The 22,544-nt window shown below is 45.3% G+C and overlaps 1 protein-coding gene and 1 non-coding gene across 4 annotated transcripts in view; one reads left to right on the top strand and one right to left on the bottom strand.

Annotated features, from left to right (window-relative positions):
* Positions 1 to 22,544, top strand: part of FBXO36 (F-box protein 36) — a 92,338-nt gene that overhangs the window by 9,507 nt on the left and 60,287 nt on the right. The window lies entirely within an intron of this gene.
* LOC117095478 lies at positions 5,619 to 5,722 on the bottom strand. Its single transcript, XR_004442017.1, has one exon. It is a non-coding gene; the product is annotated as a U6 spliceosomal RNA (small nuclear RNA).

Here is a 22,544-nt window from a genome sequence, read left to right as displayed (position 1 = left end):
CTAAAAATACAAAACTGAGCTGGGTGTGGTAGCACGTGCCTGTAATCCCAGCTACTCCGGAGGCTGAGGCAGGAGAACCACTTGAACCTGAGAGGTGGAAGTTGCAGTGAACCAAGATCGTGCCATTGCACTCTGGCCTGGGCGAAGAGTGAGACTTCATCTCAAAAAAATAAAATAAAATGCTGTTTCACGTGAAAGTAGTGTTTTGTTTTGTTTTTGTTTTTTGTTTGTATATGTGTATATAATTTTTTTTTTTAAGACAGGGTCTTGATCTGTCACCTAAGCTGGAGTGCAGTGGTGCAGTCATAGCTCACTGCAGCCTCCAACTCCCATGCTCAAGCGATCTACCCAGTTTAGCCCCCGAAAATAGCAGACTACAGTCCCATTCCACCATGCCCATCTAAGAAAGTCGTGTTTTAGGCTGGGCACGGTGGCTTACACCTGTAATCCCAGCACTTTAGGAGGCCGAGGTGGGCGGAGCACGAGGTCTGGAGTTCGAGACCAGCCTGACCAACATGGCGAAACCCTGTCTCCACAAAAAAATACAAAAATTAGCCAGGGCCACGCACAGTGGCTCACGCCTGTAATCCCAGCACTTTAGGAGGCTGACTCGGGTGGATCACCTAAGGTCGGGAGTTCGAGACCACCCTGACCAACATGGAGAAACCTCATCTCTACTAAAAGTACAAAATTAGCCTGGTGTGGTGGTGGGCACCTGTAATCCCAGCTACTCAGAAGGCTGAGGCAGGAGAATCGCTTGAACTCGGGAGCTGGAGGTTGCAGTGAGCCAAGATCGTGTCATTGCACTCTAGTCTAGGCAACAGGAGTGAAACTTTATCTCAAAAAAAAAAAAAAATTAGTCGGGCATGGTGGTGCACTTGTAATCCCAGTTACTCAGGAGGCTGAAGCAGGAGAATCGCTTGAACCTAGGAGATGGAGGTTGCAGTGAGCTGAGATCGCACCCGTGCACTCTAGCCAGCCTGGGCAACAAAGCAAGACTCCGTCTCAAAAAAGAAAAGAAAAGAAAGTGGTGTTTTATGCTGGAAAAAGCATTGGAGGTTTTTGTTTTGTTTTGTTTTTGTTTTTTTCTTTTAGAAAAATTGAGTTTGCATAGCTGGGCATGGTGGCTCATGCCTGTAATCCCAGCACTTTGGGAGGCCAAGGTGGGCAGATCACGAGGTCTGGAGTTCAAGATCAGCCTGACCAACATGGTGAAACCCCGTCTCTACTAAAAATTAAAAATTAGCCGGGCTGGTGGCGCACACTTGTAATCCCAGCTACTCAGAATCACTTGAAACCGAGAGGCGGAGGTTGCAGTGAGCCGAGATTGTGCTATTGCACTCCAACCTGGGCGGGCGACAGAGCGAGATTCCATCTCAAAAAAGAAAAAAAAAAAAATTGAGTTTGCGTCAAAGATTGTGTATTAGAGGCTGGACACGGTGGCTCACGCCTGTAATCCATTTGGGAGGCCAAGGCGGGTGGATCACCTGAGGTCAGGAGTTCAAGAGCAACCTGGCCAACATGGTGAAACCTCTACTAAAAATACAAAAATTAGCCGGGTGTGGTGGTAGATTCCTATAATTCTAGCTACTCAGGAGACTGAGGCAGGAGAATCACTTGAACCCAGGTAGTGGGGCAGAGGTTGCAGTGAGCCGAGATCACACCACTTCACTGCAGCCTGGACAAAAGAACAAAACTCTGTCACACACACACACAGACACACACAAAAAGAGTGTGTATTAGTAGCTGCGTGACCTGGCGTAACCTGCCTGATGTTCCATTCCGTTCTTCTGTAAAGTTAAGTTGTGGCTCCTTCACAAATATAGTGAGAACCAGATGTATGTAAAAAGCACTCCAGGCCAGTATTTCTCAAAGAGAAGCATCATGAGCCAGGTGCAGGGGTGCGAGCCTATAGTCCCAGCTATTGAGAAGGCTGAGGCAGAAAGCTTGAGCTCAAGAGCTGGAGTACAGCCTGTGCAAAATACTGAGACCCCCCCGCAATTTATTTTATTATTTTTTTGAGATGGAGTCTTGCTCTGTCAGCCAGGCTGGAGTGCAGTAGCACCATCTCAGCTCACTGCAACCTACACTTCCCGGGTTCAAACAATTCTCCTGCCTCAGCCTCCCTAGTAGCAGGGATTACAGCTAAGTTTTGTATTTTTAGTAGAGACGGGATTTTGCCATGTTGGCCAGGCTGGTCTCGAACTCCTGACCTCAGGTGATCCGCCCCCTTTGGCCTCCCAAAGTGCTGGGATTACAGGCGTGAGCCACCATGCCCAGCAGCCCCTCTTTAAAAAAAAAAAAGAAGAAGAAGAAGAATACACAAATATTTTTAAAAGTTTCGTGATTAGAAAAGATTGGAAAATTCTAAGTAAAACAAAATTATATTTCCTTCTTTTCTCTGAAATTTCTCAGAGCCTTTAAAATCCTATTTTGCATCATAAATCTCCAAGACAATACTGCAGAGTGGAGCTTTTCCTATGACCACAGAACCCTCTTTTCCCTGAGCATCTTTAGGGACTGTGACTGGAATGCTGTTTGGAAAACCACTCAGCAGTCTGCCTGGTACACAGCATAAAATGCTGAAGAAATGTTAAATACTGGCACCAAATCAGTCAAATTTTACCCTTTCCATGACTGTTTCATTTTCCTTATTTATTTATTTTTTTTTTTTTTGAGACGGAGCTCTGTTGCCCAGGCTGGAGTGCAATGGCGCAATCTTGGCTCGCTGCAACCTCCGCCTCCTGGGTTCAAATGATTCTCATGCCTCAGCCTCCCGAGTAGCTGGGATTACAGGCACCTGCCACTACGCCTGGCTAATTTTTGTATTTTTAGTACAGACAGGGTTTCGCCACGTTGGCCAGGCTGGTCTTGAACTCCTGACCTCAAATGATCCACCTGCCATGGCCTTTCAAAGTGCTGGGATTGCAGACATGAGCCACTGCGCTCAGCCTATCCTTTGGTTTTACAAATAAATGTGCTGCTGAGGTTCTGCAACCATTTTATTCTAACTTCCTCTTTAGAAATATTTTTAACTAATCATCTAAAAGAAAATACCTACACCCTCAAATGTGTTATATGCCACATTTTAATGCCTTAACTTGTGCTTCCAAAATCTGGATGAACATGTTTTGATGCATGCCACAGAGGAAAGCATCTGTCATCACTGTGAATATGGTAGAATTTCTTATAAACGTTTTACTGTTTGGGAAAGCTCAGCTCTGACCAACCCTCAGGATTTGTGCCTATACAAAGCAGGTATAATTGGAGCAGAGAGTAAGCCTGAAAATCGTTAAGAGTCTCAGACGCACCAGCTCAGCACAAAATCTGGGAACGTTGACAGTTCACAAAAACACACTAACCAGCATGTGATAATATCGAACATTAGCCAGATGTGGTGGTGCATGCCTGTAATCCCAGCTACTTGGGAGGTTGAGGCAGGATAATCTATTGAACTTGGGAGGCAGGGGTTGCAGTGAGGCGAGATCCAGCCTGAGCGACAACAGTGAAACTCCGTCTCAAATAAGTAAATAAATAAATTAATTAATAATAATATCGAGTTAGGGAAAGTGTTAACATAGTAATTTTCAATGCTGTTTTCTGAATTTGGTATTTGATAAGGAGATAAGAATTTGGTAGATATTGGTAATGATTCAACTCTGAAACAGAAGTCTTCCTGTCCTCACATTAGTGGATCTTTTGGATCCTTGGAATTGAAGGGTATCCTAAAAGCAGCATGAATCATTTTTTTAAAAATGGACTTCAGCTCATTCCGTTACCAAATGTTCAAGTATCTTCTGTGTATCAAGTGCTACCATGTGCTGTGCCAAGCACTGAGGATACAGTTGGGAGCAAAAGTATAGTCTCTTCCCTCATGGAGCTTACAGCCTAGTGGGAGATAGAGATACTGATCAGAAGGCCAGGTGCGGTGGCTCATCCCTGTAATCCTAGCACTTTGGGAGGCCAAGGTGGGTGGATTATTTGAGGTTAGGAGTTCGAGATCAGCCTGGCCAACATGGCGAAAGCCCGTCTCTACTAAAAATACAAAAATTAGCTGGGTGTGGTGGCGGGCGCCTGTAATACCAGCTACTCGGGAGGCTGAGGCAGGAGAATGCTTGAACCCAGGAGGCAGAGGTTGCAGTGAGCCAAGGTCTCGCGCCATTGCACTCCAGCCTGGGCAACAAGAATGAAACTCCGTCTCAAAACAAAACAAAACTAACCCATCCCCTCTCTTCCATTCTCACAGCACCTTCCTGCCTCTCCCTGTCATGCTTCTATGTTGCTGTGGCCAGAGTCACAGTTCTGTCCTACAACTTCAATCATTTTATTCTCCTGTGCAAAAATCCTTGGCTAATGAATCCCTATTACCTAGACCAGCAGTTTCCAAACTTTTTAAAGCAGAACGCTTTTATGAAGAAAAATTCTTTACAGATTTTATCTGTGTCTATTTCCAGATATCTGTATGAATTTATGCTTATCTATTAAAAGGGGCATTTTATAAAGATAGATTGTTTTATAAGTTCAGATTAATAGTATTTACTTATTATGAAGTTAATGAGAACAAAGGAACTACTGTGATAAAAAGAAAACTTCAAGCTGGGCACGTGGATCCTTGATTACACCTGTAATCCCAACACTTTGTGAGGCTGAGGCAGGAGAATCGCTTGAGCCCAGGAGTTCAAGAGTAACCTGGGCAACAAAGTGAGACCTTGTCTCTACCAAAAAAATTAAAAATGAACCAAGCATGCAACTTGGTGGCATGCAACTGTGGTCCCAGCTACCTGGGAGGCTGAGGCCAAAGGACCACTTGAGCCCAGGAGGATGAGGCTACAGTGAGTTGTGATCGTGCCACTGCACTCCAGCCTGAGTGACAGATCAAGACCTTGTCTCAAAAAATAAAAAAGAGTTGAGATGAAAACATTAGTGTTACTCAGCATCAATAGTCAATTTCTGCATTTTATTATAAAATTAAGCCTGATCCATGTAGCTGATCATAAATCTATTCTCCATATTACATCCAACGTGAACTTTTAAAATTGCAAACCTAATCACCATATCTCACCAACTCTAAAATGCCCGAGTATAGGCCACATCATTATTTCACATATAGCCCAGAAAGAAAACAATGCTAATTAAACTGATTTCAGCGATTTTGTAAGAAAAAAAGTGTCTCACAATCATTGGAATACAGTATGCCAACCACCTCACCTCCTTAAAAACCAAAAATTTGGCTAGGCGCGGTGGCTCCCGCTTGTAATCCCAGCACTTCAGGAGGCCAAGGCGGATCACTTGAGGTCAGGAGTTTGAGACCAGCCTGGCCAGCATGGTGAAACTCCGTCTCTACTAAGAATATAAAAATGAGCCGAGTGTGGTGGCGAGCGCCTGTAATCCCAGCTACTTGGGAGGCTGAGGCAGGAGAATAGCTTGAACCCAGGAGGCGGAGGTTGCAGTGAGCAGAGACTGCACCATTGCACTTCAGCCTAGGCGACAAGAGCGAAACTCTGTTTCAAAAAAATAATAAAAATTTTAAAAATAATAAAAACCAGTAATTTTTCATCTTCCTCGTATCAGGACAAAGCTCCTGACTGTGTTCTACAAAGCCAGCATATTTCTTTTTTTTTTTTTTAAGCAGGCTCAGAAGGGAAAAGGTGTCTCTTGCTCAGGGGCCATGCTAATTTCTGTATCATTTCAATTTTAGTATATGTGCTGGTGAAGCGAGCACAGGTCTCTCTTCTTGATAGCACTTACCATGGCGGACATCTTAGTTTTGCTTGTATGTTTGTCTGATCAGTATCTTTTGGTTTTTTTGTTTGTTTTTTAGACAGTCTCACTGTGCCGCCCCAGGCTGGAGTGCAGTGGAGAGATCTTGGCTTGCTGCAACCGCCGCCTCTCGGGTTCATGTGATTCTCTCATGCTTCAGCCTCCCGAGTAGCTGGGATTACAGGCACCGGCCATCATGCCCGGCTAATTTTTTTTTTTTTTTTTTTTTTTTTTTTGTAGAGATGGGGTTGTAGAGATGGCGTGAGCCACCGCGCCCGACCGGATTGGTTAGATACAACTTTCTTTTCTTTTTTTTTTTTTTTTTGAGGCGGAGTTTCGCTCTTGTTGCCCAGGCTGGAGTGCAATGGCGCCATCTCGGCGGAGTGCAATGGGGCCATCTCGGCTCAGTGCAACCTCCGCCTGCTGGGTTCAAGCTATTCTCCTGCCTCAGCCTTCCGAATTGCTGGGACTACAGGCACCTGCCATCATTCCCCGCCATCATGCCCGGCTGATTTTTGTATTTTTTGTAGAGATGGGGTTGTAGAGATGGCTTGAGCCACCACGCCCGGCCAGATGGGTTAGTTTTCTTTTCTTTTTTTCGAGACGGAGTCTAGCTCTGTCGCCCAGCCTAGAGTGCAGTGACTGCGCCATCTCGGCTCACTGCAAGCTCCGCCTACCGGGTTCACGCCATTCTCCTGCCTCAGCCTCCTGAGTAGCTGGAACTACCGGTGCCCGCTGCCACGCCCGGCTAATTTTGTTTTTGCATTTTTAGTAGAGACGGGGTTTCACCGTGTTAGCCAGGATGGTCTCAATCTCCTGACCTCGTGATCTGCCCGTCTCGGCCTCCCAAAAGTGCTGGGATTACAGGCATGAGCCACTGCGCCCGGCTGCGTTAGTTTTCTTACCCCAAAAAACAGATACACTTTTTTTTTTTTTTTTTGAGGCGGAGTTTCGCTTTTATTGCCCAGGTTGGAGTGCAATGGCGCCATCTCGGCTCACCGCAACCTCCGGCTCCCGGGTTCAAGCGATTCTCCTGCCTCAGCCTCCCCAGTATCTGGGATTACAGGCACCAGCCACCACGCCCGGCAAATGTTGTATTTTTAGTAGAGGCGGTGTTTTGCTGTGTTGGCCAGGCTGGTCTGAACTCCCGACCTCAGGTGATCCGCCCACTTCGGCCTCCCAAAGTGCTGGGATTACAGGCCTGAGCCACCGCGCCCGGCCCAACAGATACAACTTTCTACCTCATAATAATGTTTCAAGGATTATATGAGGTAAGATATACAAATTTTTTGCACATTTTCCTGTCCTATCTTACATTTTTATTATGGTAAGGTCCTTTTGTCCCAAGATGAGTCTTCCTCCTGTCTAAAACTGTATTAAAGTATATCTTCAGCATGTTTTAAAAAAGAACAGCCTGGCCAGCATCGTGAAACCCCATTTCTACTAAAAATACAAAAAAAAAAAATTAGCCGGGCGTGATGGCAGGCGCCTGTAATCCCAGCTACTCGGGAGGCTGAGGCAGGAGAATCGCTTGAGCCCGGGAGGTGGAGGTTGGAGTGAGCTGAGATCACGCCACTGTACTCCATTCTGGGTGACAGAGCACGATTCTGCCTAAAAAAAGAGAGAGAGAGAGAGAGAAATAGATTGCCATTTGGCTGGAAAAAATGGTTTCGACATTCATACCCTTTAAAGCCTCCGCTCCGCCCTTACTGTCTTCCGCACTTTGGTTCCCCCAGGCTCCCTCTTCTGAAGATGGCGGCCATGGGACCCTAATGGAGCTAGGAACCGCCCAGCGCGGTGGCTCACGCCTGTAATCCCAGCACTTTGAGAGGCCGGGGTGGGCAGATCACCTGTGGTCGAGAGTTTGAGACCAGCCTGACCAACATGGTGAAACCACGTCTCTACAAAAAAATACAAAAATTCACCGGGCATCGTGGCGCCGGCTCGTAGTCCCAGTTACTTGCAGGCGGAGGTGGGAAGGTTGCTTTAGCCCAGGAGTCCAGGGTACAGTGTACCGGGATTGCGCCACTGCATTCTAGCCTGCTTGGCTGGAGTGAGACCCAGTCTTAAAAATATATATTAAAAAAAAGGGCCAAGAAGCTCTTGGCAACATTTTTAATGCTTTTACATTCTGCCTACTGTGTCAAACTAATTGTTCCCAATTAGTGGAGCTTAAGCTGTGACTAAAGGATGTTTTTATATAAGTGAAATAATTATTCCTAAATATTACTTTTAAACACGGATTTTGTTTAACCTTGTTTTTTTTTGGAGGGTGGTAACACCAAGACTACTTTATTAAAAGCATAACTAAGAGCAATTGATGGATACGTAAAGACGTAGTAGGCACATCCATGTAGTAGTGCCACTGTGAGGAGCATTCAGGAGTAATTCTGCCTTAATGTTTAGGTATGTATCTGATTTATGGAAGATAGGCTGTAGGCTGTATAACCCTTGTACGTATATGTTAGGGGCTGAATTATGTCTCCCCGCCAAAAGATTTTTGGAAGTCCTAACCCTGAGTACCACAGACTGTGACCTTATTTAGAAACAAGGTCATTGCAGATGAAATTAGTTAAAATGAGATCCTGCATGAGCCCCTAATCCAATACTACTGGTGTCCTTACTGCTGGTGTCCTTATGTGAAGACAGACACACAGAAAGCCATGTGATGATGAAGGCAGAGATTGGAGGGATGCAGCAAAAGTTGCCAAAGATTTTCAGCAAACTAGCAGAAGCTAAGAAGAGACTTCCCCTTCAGAAGGAAGGAGCATGGCCTTACTAACACCGTGAGTAATCCCCAGAATCGTGAGAAATAAATTTGTGTTATTTTAAGCCACCCCATTTGTGGTTCTTTGTTATGACAGTCCTGAGTGTGTGAAGCTATTTGTGGCCCACCTACTTGATTCACCTAAATATGTTAGTGGGAAAATAGAATTGCCTGGGTGTGTCGGTCATTTCACACCTGTCCGAGTCTCCACCTGAGATAAATCACCATCTGTTTGGCACAATCCCCCTGGCCTACCACTTACCACTGGACCAAGGATAGACACCTGACTAGTAGGTGCAGTGAATCTACCCACTGACCAGCAGCCATAGGACTTGGGTGGCCTGGTGTGGAAAGAGGAGCCCCTTCTTGGAAATGGGGACTAAGCCGGGCACGGTGGCTCACGCCCTGTAATCCCAGCACTTTGGGAGGCCAAGGCGGACAGATCATGAGGTGAGGAGATCGAGACTATCCTGGCTAACACGGTGAAACCCCGTATCTACTAAAAATACAAAAAAAAAAGCCAGGCGTAGCAGCGGGCGCCTGTAGTCCCAGCTACTCGGGACGCTGAGGCAGGAGAATTGCTTGAACCCGGGAGGCAAAGGCTGCAGTGAGCCAAGATAGTGCCACTGCACTCCAGCCTGGGCAACAGAGCAAGACTCCGTCTCAAAAAAAACAACAAAAAAAGAAAATGGGGACTAAGACACAGAAGAATATAGCTGCAGAGAGTAGCTTCAGGGAACTGAAATAGGTTCAGAGGAAGCTCGAAGTGGCCATTCTGAAGTTTATGCAAACTGCTGGCCAGGAGAGGTGAAAAAAAAAAAATAGAGAAGAGACATGACAGTGGGACAGGGGATTTGTTACTCTCACTCCAGGCTGCAAGTTGCCTCTCCACAATTAATCTCACCTTTTAGTAGAGAACCCAACTTTTCAGGCCTGGCATGGTAGCTCACACCTACAATCCCAGCACTTTGGGAGGCCAAGGCGGACAGATCATGAGGTGAGGAGATCGAGACTATCCTGGCTAACACGGTGAAACCCCGTATCTACTAAAATACAAAAAAAAAAGCCAGGCGTAGCAGCGGGCGCCTGTAGTCCCAGCTACTCGGGACGCTGAGGCAGGAGAATTGCTTGAACCCGGGAGGCAAAGGCTGCAGTGAGCCAAGATAGTGCCACTGCACTCCAGCCTGGGCAACAGAGCAAGACTCCGTCTCAAAAAAAACAACAAAAAAAGAAAATGGGGACTAAGACACAGAAGAATATAGCTGCAGAGAGTAGCTTCAGGGAACTGAAATAGGTTCAGAGGAAGCTCGAAGTGGCCATTCTGAAGTTTATGCAAACTGCTGGCCAGGAGAGGTGAAAAAAAAAAAAAATAGAGAAGAGACATGACAGTGGGACAGGGGATTTGTTACTCTCACTCCAGGCTGCAAGTTGCCTCTCCACAATTAATCTCACCTTTTAGTAGAGAACCCAACTTTTCAGGCCTGGCATGGTAGCTCACACCTACAATCCCAGCACTTTGGGAGGCCGAGGCAGGTGGATCACTTGAGGTCATGAGCTCAAGACTAGCTTGGCCAACATGGCGAAACCCTGGCTCTACTAAAATACAAAAATTGGCCGGGCATGGTGGCACCTGCCTATAATCCCAGCTACTCAGGAGGCCAAGGCAGAAGAATTGCTTGAACCCAGTAGGTGGAGGTTGCACTGAGCTGAGATTATGCCACTGCAGTCCAGGCTAGGTGACAGAGCGAGACTCCGTCTCAAAAGAAAAAAAACTTTTAGATAGGCTTAATGCTTCCCATTTTGATGGGTTGGTGGTGGTGATTAATTTCAATAATATAGGGAGTTGAGTGGTTTTTGAGGGAGAAGGGCCCTCAAATCCAACCTCGTGTCCTAACCTCGCTGGCAGCTAAGTGTGACTTTGAAGCTAAGTATTAATTAAGGACTTTTAGGAGGTTTCTTTAAAGGGAGGTGGGATAGGGCTGGGCCCTTTCATCATCTGGCAACTTAGAAATAAAATGAAGGGTGAGAGGTAAAATGGATAATAGGAGGCAGCATCCTTCCCCAACACACCACAACCCTGTGCCGGAGCTTTCAAGAGCACGTGGCATAGCAGTGTATTCTGCCATTCCGCTGTGTACCACCCTCTGTCCTGTCTTGCCTTTCCCTTTCTCTTCAGTTCTTCTTTCTGTTTTCTTTTATTTCTTTTCCTTCTTGTTTGTCTTTACCTACCCTGCATAAAAATGCTGGTTAGTACCTTTGGGTTCCTCATTCTGGTTACCTGTTGCAGTGAGTCTGTATCCTGAGAAACTCATGGAGATCACCATGATTAGAAGTCGTGGCTACTGAGCCAAGCGTCATAGACTTGAGGCCTAGCAGCTTCCAGGGGCTCCAGGACCATCAGGTGGGAAGGCCCTGGGGGGTCCGGGACAGCTCCAGACTAGCTCCACAGGGGCAGAAGTGTACCAGGGCCTACCTGCTGCCCCACGACAGGCTCGGCTACTTGTTTCCCACCACGTCTCTGGGTCTACATGTCCCTCGGCTTTTGCTGCCCATACCAAAGGCTCAGTTCTGAGCCTCAAGTTCATTTCCTCCCACCAGAGGATCTGATGCTCTCATTCAGCCACTCTGCCCTGTTTGGGAGCTTTCTCCCACAGTCAAGCCAGTCTAATACCCATCCTTGGATCATGTTTTAGGAGCTGATGTTTTTACCACCCGCCTCTGTCCGTCGTCTTGTGGTTACAGTGCCCTGGTTTTCCACAGGAAAGTCATGCCTCCCTCACCCTCATTTTGTATGGTCCAAATAGTCTCATATGAACCCACCATCCTCAGTGTCCGTAGTGATGCAGAGATGGGTCCACTCCCCAATCTAAGCCAATGAGATGCTTGAGAAAGGCACACTTCCTTTATCCCTGAACTTGCGGTTATAGTGATGTGAACCGGGGTCTAGCAGCCATGCTGTCACCACCAGAGGCAACCTACCTACAGATGCAGCCAATGTGGAGGGAGAAGAACCAACGGGTGAAAGAGAGGTGGGGTCTCTGCGGCACTGTTTGCGCCTCCACAGCCAGCTAGGCATTACCGTTAGGTGAGTCATTAGGCCCCTCTTTGCTCAGATCAGGTTGAGAGGGTTTTCCATCACCTGTAACTGAAAATGTCCTAACTAGTCCAAGTCATGGGCCGCCCTGGTCCAATCAGCAGTGTCTGGAGTAGCAGGCCAGATGTCACCTGCAGAACAAAGTGTGCTCAAGTCAGCCCTTGAAATGGGGCTGTGGGACGGGCAGTGTGAAGCTGAGTCTTTCCACTATAAATAAGGCTGTGCAAGGCCAAGTGAATACATGTTTGGAGTTCATAAATCATGGTGGCTATGGTTATCAAATAAAAAAAAAAAAAACCACCAGTAGCCTCAAAAAGCACATGATTGGAAATGTGAGAGGCTGTCAGGAGCCCTGGTCCGTGGGCAACCTTGCTGGAAGTGCTGTGACCATGTGTGTGTTTGAACCAGGACAAACTGCTGATGTAGACATCTCCCCAGATCCATTCCTGAAAACTCCGTAAAGTGATTATGTATCTGAATTGCTTGCCCAAGACAGTAGTGTCTGTTTGCTGAATGAGATTCTTCCCCGCAATATGGTTTGGATTTGTGTCCTTGCCCCCATCTCATGTCCAAATTGTAATCCCAGTGTTGGAGGAGGGGCTTGGTGGGAGATGATTAGATCATGGGGGTGGAATTCCCTCTTGCTGTTGTGATAGTGAGTTCTTATGAGATCTGGTTGTTTAAAAGTGTGCAGCACCTCCCCCTTCTCTCTATCTTCCTCCTCTGTCCGTGTAAGATGGGGCCAGCTTCCCCTTCACCTTCCATCATGATTGTAAGTTTCCTGAGGCCTCCCCAGCCATGCTTCCTGTACAGCTTGTGGAACTGTGAGTCAATTAAAACCTCTTTTCTTTATAAATTACCCAGTTTCAGGTAGTTCTTTATAGCAATGCAAGAACAGAGTAATACACCACCTTTCTCAAAGACTGCCACTTCTATATTCTGTATTTTTGAAGTCAGCACTATTTGAGGAATTGAAATGAAATCCAAGGTAAAATAAAGCTAGCAAACAAAGGAGAGATTTGTGTAGACAGTCTAGACAAGTTTACATTCCACATTAAACACTTGCATTTATTTAACAGTTTCATTTATGACTTTACAGTTGTTTAATAAATATTATGACATTCCAACTAGGAAGATAGTATCACCCCTTTAAACATGAGAAAATCAAATGAATGACTTAAGGCAAAAATACTTTTATTAGTACCCCAAAGTCTAGACTTTGTTATTATTTTAAATTTAGAAAAGTAAAATTTCAATAGTTAGTGGCTAGCAAAACTGTATTTTTTTTTTTTTTAGACGGAGTCGTGCTCTGTTGCCCAGGCTGGAGTGCAGTGGTGTAATCTCGGCTCCCTGCAAGCTCTGCCTCCCGGGTTCACGCCATTCTCCTGCCTCAGCCTCCTGAGTAGCTGGGACTACAGGTGCCCACCACCACGGCCGGCTAATTTTTTTGTATTTTTAGTGGAGATGGGATGTCACCGTGTTAGCCAGGATGGTCTTGATCTCCTGACCTTGTGATCTGCCTGCCTCGGCCTCCCAAAGTGCTGGGATTACAGGCGTGAGCTACCGCGCCTGGCCCCAAAACTGGTATTTTTAAGTGTGAACTAATAATTTAGTTAGGTGTATTCAGAAAATAAACTTTAAGGATTTAGGGATTTGCAAGCTTCAGTTTGAAGTAGGTTTAGACAGCTAAAGATCTTTGGATTTTGTAAAGAGAAAATTAATTGAAGAAAGAATTTAAGGTAAATATGATTTATGACTATCTGTTTTAGATGTGAATTGGTAAACAATATTGGCAAAGCCACAGATTGGGAGTAGAGTGGGGGAAGGAAGACAGGAAGATAGCATTCAGGTAAAGGAGTTTGTAAGTCATTCATAACCAACCAACACTACCCATATAGCATGATAGTTATGAATATACCAAGGCCTTTTAGACCACTCTGGAGTGCACTGTGACCCTCTCTTTTAAATCATGAATTTCTGTTGTTGTTTTTTTTTTAAGCCGGAGTCTCGCTCTGTCACCCAGGCTGGAGTGAAGTGGTGCAATCTCAGCTCACTGCAACCTCCACCTCCCAGGTTCAAGCAGTTTTCCTGCCTTTGCCTCCCAAGTAGCTGGGACTACAGGTGGCCGCCACCACGCCCAGCTAATTTTTGTATTTTTGATAGAGATAGGTTTCACCATGTTGGCCAGGCTGATCTCAAACTCCTGACCTCAGGTGATCCACCTGCCTCAGCTTCCCACAGTGCTGGGATTACAGACATGAGCCACCACCCCTGACCTAAATCATGAATTTCTTCCTTAATTTGTGCAAAATTTAGTGTACCTGCATTTCCTTCTGTGTTCTTTTCTATCCTTAAGATTTTTCAGTTCAGAAATATTCTTGTGTGGGATAGACATTAAAAGACGAAACTGGAAGCCGGGTGCAGTGGCTCATGCCTATAATCCCAGCACTTTGGGAGGCTGAGGCAGGTGGATCATCTGAGTTCAGGAGTTTGAGACCAGTCTGACCAACATGGGGAAACCCTGTCTCTACTAAAAATACAAAATTAGCCAGGTGTGGTGGCGCATGCCTGTAATCCCAGCTACTTTGGAGGCTGAGGCGTGAGAATCCCTTGAACCTGGGAGGCAGAGGTTGCGGTGAGCTGAGATTGCGCCATTGTACTCCAGCCTGGGTAACAAGTGTTAAACTTCGTCTCAAAAAAAGAAAAAAGGAAAAGAAAAGAAGAAGAAACTGGTAATTGGGAAGATGAAGTAAAACAGGAGTAAGAACTTTGCATTGCAGCCCTAGGGGGTTATGGTGGAGGGAAGGAAGCAGAGGTGGGTACCTGAGACCATAGGACTGCACTTCCATAGGACCTGTATGATCCAGGTAGATGCAGCCAGGTCTTGGTGCACTACTGTGTTTAAGGTGTGCTGTGAGCTAAGCCTCTGCAGCATAGTTTATGGTGGTCCTATCCCCTTGTAAAAATTATCTTTTGAACTCACCCATTGTCACCTCTATCCTTCATTCAGCTTTTGCTTATGCTACTCCTCCACTTGGAACACCCTTTCCCCAGTCTTTGCCTAGTCATTCATCCTGTTAGATTTGCCTGCATTCCTACCAAGAATCCCCTTAACTTGACCTTTTTTAGGGGTGAGTTTGAGGAGAAAGCTTAGGAAATAATAAGCCAAATGTGTGTGTCTTAAACATCCAGGTAACTCTGGATAGTGACAGCCAACAACGTGGAGTCATAAAAGCAAAAATAAACATTTGAATAAGCAACAAGACATTGAAGACAATATCTCTTGACATGATCAGCAACAGGCAATATCAGTTTCTTAGCATCCCATAGAGATTGATAGAGGAGACAATTTCTTTTCTAGCAAACAAGAGATGGTGAATGGAAATTAGCCTCTTCTAATGTAACCTGTATAGACTAAACACTGTAAAAGCCTAATGTTCAGCTAGCACATAGTCATGAATCCAACTTTTAGTACAATGCCAAGCACAGTGTGAACTCAGTACCTATTTGTTGGATTAATAAATATTAGTCCTATTCGCTGTTGGATTAAAAGCAAGTATAGAGGTCGGGCGCTGTGGCTCATGCCTGTAATCCTAGCACTTTGGGAGGCTGAGGCTAGTGGATCACCTAAAGTCAGGAATTCCAGACCAGCTTGGCCAACATGGTGAAACCCCATCTCTACTAAAAATAAAAAGCATTAGCCAGGCATGGTGGCGGGTGCCTGTAATCTCAGCTACTTGGGAGGCAGAGGCAGGAGAACCGCTTGAACCCCGGAGATGGAGGTTGCAGTGAGCCGAGATCACACCATTGCACTCCAGCCTGGGCAACAAGAGTGAAACTCCATCTCAAAAATAAATAAAAAGCAAGTATAGAGCACAAAAATGGCACAAAGCAAGGAAGTAAGTCAGGAAGGGTTTTATGCAGGTTGTGACTCTATGATATGAATCTCAAAAAATGTTGTATTTTCCGGAGGAAGTAGGGAGCTGGAATAACTCTAGGCAGGAGGGATTCATTTTAGCAGTGAGTGAATTGTGGTACTACAGTTGGGAAGTACAGGGATGTGCTGAAATGTAGGGCATAGTCAGTGGCTAGAATGAGATGATGCTGAAGAAGAGATGGACAGGGGTCACTCCTTGGCCTTCTGTGCCAACCCAAGGATTTGGACCACGGGGAAGAAAAAAAGATCACATCGACATCAGCATCTTAGTAAGAGGCCTTTGACGGCTGTGTTGAAGATAGCTTGGATCAGTTCAAGCCCGTAGAGGCAGAGAGCTTTCTTATTAGATTTTGTCATGATCTTCTACAGCACCACAGAGTTGAATGTCAAGTTATATTAAGGAAGTGAAATCAATAGAATTTAGTCATGGAGTTGATGTTTTGTGATGACAGAGGCTAAGAGAGTCTAGAATGACTCAACTAGTGCCACCAAAATAAGGAATACAGGAAGTAGACTAGGTAGGTTTCTAAGGGAAGATGATGAGATCAGTTTTTTTATAGCTGAGTATAAACTACCCCTGTGGATTACAGGTGGGTGTGCACAGTAAGCAGCTGCATAATTTAGTACAGATACAGATTTTGATACAGATTTCGACTCGGCAGCACTGAAAACTGTTTGAATTAGATTACCTAGACAGAGGAGGGATGTCACTAAGGACAGAGCTTCAACATTTAGAAGTCATGCTGGGTGTGGTGGCTCATGCCTGTAATCCTAGCACTTCGGGAGGCCAAGACAGAAGGTTCACTTTGAGGCCAGGAGTTCAAGACCCACCTAAGTAATATAACAAGACCGTCTCTACAAAAAAAAAAATAAATTTATGTTTTCAAAACTAAACATTTAAGAAGTGAAGGCAGAGGAGCACTTGTGTCCCCACATTTACATGTTCTTTTTACTTTTCGGGGGAAATGTACATCATTAATATTGGTGTTTTAATCTCCACAAGTTATTTGAGGTTGGGTTAAATATTTTTCATTGTAAGTAACGAATTGCGTTTGGAGCAGGAACAGTCTGAAAACACAGTGTCGGTAAAGGCATGGGAAAAGGCCTCCTCTGTGTGATGTCCCAAGGAGTGTAAATTAGTACATCCTTCCTGTGGCAGAAACCATTAGTTGCCCCCAATATCCATTTTCCCTTTTCCTTAGTAAACAATTATCTGACTTTTAGCGGAACACATGGGCTTTAGAGAAAAAAAATTTTAAAAAGACTTCATTTCTCATCCTCCCTTACAGCTACAGCTAGCCACATGATTAAATTCTGGCTAAGGGGATGGCAGTGGAAGGGGGGGTGACTGACTGACTACACAGAAGAATCTGTGAGAGTTGGACCCTTTTCATCTCTTCCTCCTTTCTGCTGTCTAGAATGCAGATTCTGTGGCTAGGACTTCAGCAGCTATCTGGTACCATGCAAAAGCAGCCAAATTCTGAAAGTGACGGAAAACACAAATGAAAGGGGCCTAGTTCCCTGGGTTATGGACTGCGCCTCTTTTTTTTTTTTTTTTTTTTTTTTTTTTTTTTTTTTTTTTTTGAGACGGAGTCTCGCTCTGTCACCCAGGCTGGAGTGCAGTGGCCGGATCTCAGCTCACTGCAAGCTCTGCCTCCCGGGTTCACGCCATTCTCCTGCCTCAGCCTCCCAAGCAGCTGGGACTACAGGCGCCCGCCACCATGCCTGGCTAATTTTTGTATTTTTTAGCAGAAGAGAGGTTTCACCATATTGGCCAGGCTGGTCTCAAACTCCTGACCTTGTGATCCACCCACCTCGGCCTCCCAAAGTGCTAGGATTACAGGTGTGAGCCACTGCGCCTGGCCTCAGGACTGCCTCTTTTTTTTTTTTTACATAAATGCCTGTCTGTATAAGCCACCCTTTTGGATGTTCTGTCTCATTCAGCTGAACATAGTTCTGTCTGATGTGCTTACCAAAGACAGCTTAGCAGTGTTTTGTCAAGTAACATGTGCACATCCTTTATTCTGGCATCCCATCTCAGGGAATTTACCCTAAGGAAATAATTACGCAAATAGGGAGTGGGGAAGAGTAAAATAAAAGTCCTTCAAAGAAAATTGGTTAAGTAAATTAAAATTATGTAAAAAGGAACACTGTGAAGCCACTAAAAATAATGATGCTATATTTAGACATCACATGAATAGATGTCTGTGACATAAAGTATAAGAAGAGATTATAGACGAGCATGTTTAGAATTATCCCATTCATATAAAACGTATATACACACACAAATGAATCTATATAAGTATATAGATACTCAGAAATACTTGGTGGATGTCTGTAAGTATAAAAATATTTCAATATTCTTTGCCAGGCGTGGTGGCTCACGTGTGTAATCCCAACACTTTGGAAGGCCGAGGCAGGCAGATCACCAGATCAGGAGTTTGAAACCATCCTACCATCCTGGCTAACACCGTGAAACCCTGTCTCTACTAAAAAATACAAAAAACTAGCCAGGCGACGTGGCGGGCGCCTGTAGTCCCAGCTACTCTGGAGGCTGAGGCAGGAGAATGGCCTAAACCCAGGAGGCGGAGCTTGCAGTGAGCTGAGATCCGGCCACTGCACTCCAGCCTGGGCGGCAGAGCGAGACTCCGTCTCAAAAAAAAAAAAAAAAAAAAGAAACCATCCTGACCAACATGGTGAAAGCCCATCTCTACTAAAAATTCAAAAATTAGCTGGGCGTGGTGGTGCGTGCCTGTAATCCCAGCTACTCAGGATGCTGAGGCAGGAGAATCACTTGAACCCAGGAGGTGGAGGTTGCATTGAGCCAAGATCGCGCCATTGCATTCTAACCTGGGTGACAGAGCGAGACTCTGTCTCAAAAACAAAAAAAAAATCCAGTATTTTTCAATACCTGGAAATGGACTTTTATTTTTTTATAGTTTCTTCCCATGCTTTTTTTTTTTTAACTATTATTTAAACTATTTATGATCAGCTTGACCATTATTAAAAATATAACGTCTTTTTAATTTTTTTAAGTGCTCTCTTTAAAAACCTAGTATCGTTAAGAAAAGAGTCTGGGCACAGTGGCTCATGCTTGTAATCCCAGCACTTTGGGAGGCCAGGGTGGGAGGATTGCTTGAGCTCAGGAGCTTGAGACTAGCCTGGGCAACATAGCGAGATCTCTCTGTGTGTGTGTGTGTGTGTGTGTGTGTGTGTGTGTGATGGAGTTTCACTCTTGTTGCCCAGGCTGGAGTGCAATGGCATAATCTTGGCTCACCACAACCTCCACCTCCCGGCTTCAAACAATTCTCCTGCCTCGGCCTCCTAAGTAGCTGGGATTACAGGCATGTGCCACTACGCCCGGCTAGCTTTGTATTTTTAGTAGAGACAGGGTTTCTCCATGTTAGTCACGCTGGTCTATGAACTCCCGACCTCAGGTGATCTGCCCACCTCAGCCTACCAAAGTGCTGGGATTACAGGCGTGAGCCACCGTGCCCAGCCTACTTTTTCTTTAGAAATATACTCACAGGCAATGGGAAGTCCTTGAAGGAGTATGTAATGGTAGACGTGCAGTGGCATGATCTCGGCTCACTGCAGTCTCTGCTTCCCGGGTTCAAGTGATTCCCCTGCCTCAGCCTCCTGAGTAGCTGGGATTACAGGCACGCACCACCACACCCAGCTAATTTTTTTTTTTTTTTTTTTTTTTTGTATTTTTAGTGGAGACGGAGTTTCACCATGTTGGCCAGGCTGGTCTTAAACTCCTGAGCTCAAGTAATCCACCTGCCTCGGCCTCCCAAAGTGCTGGGATTACAGGCCTGAACCACCACACCCGCTCCTGTGGTATAGGTTTTCATAGCCAGTCTAAGGCAAGTAGTGTGGGACTTTAGTGAAGGGGTGGATTAAAGGGAGATTTTGGAGTTGAATTGAGCCTTGGTGACAGATTGAATGAGGGATGAAGACATATAGGGTCTTCCAGATTTCTGTCTTGGGTGATTGGAATTGGGATATCATTAAAATAAGAACAATAAAGAAATAAGGAAATCTAGCTGAGTGTGGTGTCATGCGCCTATAGTCTCAGTTACTTGAAGCAGGAGGATCCCTTTAGTATAAAAGAATTCAAGTCCAGCCTGGGCAGCATGGTGAAACCCCATCTCTAAAAAAACAAAAAAAAGAAAGAAAAGAAAAATATACTGCTCTGCCTACAGAGTAGCCATTCTTTCTTCTTTTACTTTCTTAATAAACTTACTTTCACTTTACAAACAATAAAAATTAAGAAAACAGAAGAAGAAAGAAAAAAAAGCAAATCTGTATGGTCTTTCTTCTCCTACTAAAATGTAAGCTCCATTGGAACAGGGACTTTTAATCATTTTATATACGGCTGTATTCCTAGCACCTAGTAAGAGTGCATGGCACATAGCTGACACTCAAATATTTGTTGAATGATTATTTCCCGGTTAAGCCACTAAAAAGATCATTGCTGACTTAAGCAATAGCAGTCTCCATGTGGAGCTAGGCTACAGTAGGTTGGAAAGTGATTGGAAGTGAGGAATTTGAGACAATACAAAGACAACACTTTAAAAGAACTCGTCTCTTGAGGCCGGGCGCAGTGGCTCATGTCTGTAATCCCAGCACTTTGGGAGGCCGAGGCGGGCAGATTACGAGGTCAGGAGATGGAGACCATCCTGGCTAACACGGTGAAACCCTGTCTCTACTAAAATACAAAAAAATTAGCCGGGCGTGGTGGTGGGCGCCTGTAGTCCCAGCTACTTGAGAGGCTGAGGCAGGAGAATGGCCTGAACCCAGGAGGCGGAGCTTGCAATGAACTGAGATCGTGCCACTGCACTCCAGCCTGGGGGACAGAGCGAGACTCCGTCTCAAGAACAAACAAACAAACAAAAAAATTTGTCTCTGGAATACAAGAGACACATTAGATGGCAGCCAACTGGAAGATAATTTACATTAACTTGTCTCAGGAAAAATTAATCATAGCATGTAGCTTCAGTGCCTCCAGCAGCCACCCTGAGCTCTAGGACAGGGGAAACTGGCCCAAGGGAGCTGACAAGAGCAGTGAGACCAGGAGCTTGCTTTAAAACCACAGCCCAGGCCAGGCACAGTGGCTCACACCTGTAGTCCAAGCACTTTGGGAGCCCAAGGTGGGCGGATCACGAGGTTAAGAGTTCAAGACCAGCCGGCCAGCATGGTGAAACCCCATCTCTACTAAAAATACAAAAATTAGCTGGGCAGGGTGGCACGTGCCTGTAATCCCAGCTACTCAGGAGGCTGAGGCAGGAGAATCACTTGAACCAGGAGGCAGAGGTTGCAGTGAGCTGAGATCACGCCGCTGCACTCCAGCCTGGGCAACAGAGCAAGACTCTATCTCAAAAATAAATAAAATCACAGCCCAAAGGTAAAAGAGAGCTGAGTGCAAGAGAGTGAGAGAGGAACATGAGGTATGGAGGTAAAGTAAGTTCTGTCTATGGTCAGAAATGTCAAAAGACAACATTACAACATATTTTATCATAGATCTAATTAGCTATTATTTGCAATTCATGAGTCAGGGCAGCCTCCTTTCTACAGAACAGAATGAGAGCAATGGCTGAACAGTGGGTTTTGTAAGATGGAAAATAAGGAAACAGAACAATAGGAAAAAAAATCATATTGGTTAACACAGGTTACTTCAGGCTACTTGTTTTTTTTTTTTTTTTTTGGAGATGGAGTCTCGCTCAGCCGCCCAGGCTGGAGCGCACTGGGGCAATCTTGGCTCACTGCAACCACTGTCTTCTGGGTTCAAGCGATTCTCCTGTCTCAGCCTCCCAAATGTCTGGGATTATAGGCATGCGCCATTATGCCCCACTAATTATTTTATTTTTGAGACGGAGTCTCACTCTGTTGCCCAGGCTAGAGTGCAGTGTTGTGATCTCGGCTCACTGCAGCCTCCGCCTCCCGGGTTCAAGTGATTCTCCTGCCTCAACCTCCTGAGTAGCTGAGACTACAGGTGTGTGCCACCACACCCGGCTAATTTTTTGTATTTTTAGTAGAGACGGGGTTTCACCTTGTTAGCTAGGATGGTCTCGATCTCCCAACCTCTTTATCCACTCACCTCAGCCTCCCAAAGTGCTAGGATTATAGGCATGAGCCACCTCGCCCGGCCCAGACAACTTTTTTCTTTTTTTTCAGACGGAGTTTCGCTTTTGTTGCCTAGGTTGGATTGCAATGGCGTGATCTCGGCTCACTACAACCTCCGCCTCCTGGGTTCAAGCGATTCTCCTGTCTCAGCCTCCCGAGTAGCTGGGATTACAGGCACGTGCCACCATGTCCGGCTAAGTTTTGTATTAGTAGACACGGGGTTTCATCGTATTGGTCAGGCTGGTCTTGAACTCCTGATCTCAGGTGATCTCCCTGCCTCAGCCCCTCAAAGAGCTGGGATTACAGCCATGAGCCACCGCGCCCAGCCCAGGCTACCTTTTTGTAACACATTAAAGCAGAAAGGACTTCCTTATGATGCTTACTCAAGTAGACTGGAATCTCCTGATGTCAGGGAAAATTGATCTGTTTTGGGATCTGTCTTCTCCCTTAAAGTTTCAGTTGGATGATGTGGCATTTAGAAGAAGTGATTCCATTTTAATTGGTCTGCTCTCTTGGGGCCTAGTGCAGGAGCACAGTCCAAAACAATGGTCTCCCATAATTTTTGTTTAACTGAAGCCAGCAAGTGGAAACAAAGAAAGATCTAGATTATATGACTTGTCAGGTGATTGCAAGTGATTTTGCTCAATTCCAATTTAGCTTAAACACAAAGGACCCTGTAATGCTTTGGCCATTTGAGCCTGAAAATGAAACGTCATAAATATTGACATGAAAGCTGCTGCCAAGTTTTGCGCTGTGGTCATGGCTATACCTTTGTAAAAAAAAAAAATTTGCAGCAAATGTTTTATTTAAACTTTTTTTCAAGAAAATGTATTTTTTTTCTCCCTAACAGAACATTTCAT

Source organism: Trachypithecus francoisi, unplaced genomic scaffold (assembly GCF_009764315.1).
Source record: "Trachypithecus francoisi isolate TF-2019V2 unplaced genomic scaffold, Tfra_2.0 Lachesis_group13, whole genome shotgun sequence".
NCBI classification, from domain to species: domain Eukaryota; kingdom Metazoa; phylum Chordata; class Mammalia; order Primates; family Cercopithecidae; genus Trachypithecus; species Trachypithecus francoisi.
The sequence above is the reverse complement of the archived record's forward strand: the minus strand, read 5'-3'. Positions and strand labels throughout refer to the sequence as shown.